The following is a 462-nucleotide window of genomic DNA, read 5'->3' on the forward strand; positions in this document are numbered from 1 at the left end:
GCTGCTGCTGCTGCTGCTGCTGCTGCTGTTGCTGCAGTGGAAGGCTGTCTTTCTGCTTGCGTTTTGGTAGAGGCCGAAGGTAAAGATCCTCAATTGCTTCGTTTTAATACTTGCTGGGAGTTATATAGCAGCAGCAGCAGCAGCAGCAGCAGCAGCAGCACAGGCAGCAGCTGCCGCAGCAGCAGCCGAGTCTCCGCAGCAGCCGCAGAACCACATTCGACTGTCCCCAGCAGCAGAACGCAGGACTTTTGCTGCAGTGTCTTTGCTGCATCTCCCCCTATCAGCAGCAGCAGCAACAGCAGCAGCAGCAGCAGCAACAGCAGGAGAAAAAGGAGCAGCAGCAGGGCATTACTATAACCCCTCCCCCAGACCACCAAGCCCGGCGGTAGCCGCAGCCGCAGCAGCAGCAGCAGCAGCAGCAGCAGCAGCAGCAATGGTTGCACTGCAGCGGCAAGTGGTGCT

This window comes from Eimeria mitis, genomic scaffold, assembly GCF_000499745.2.
Source record: "Eimeria mitis Houghton genomic scaffold, Emh_scaff4509, whole genome shotgun sequence".
Taxonomy (NCBI): Eukaryota; Apicomplexa; class Conoidasida; order Eucoccidiorida; family Eimeriidae; genus Eimeria; species Eimeria mitis.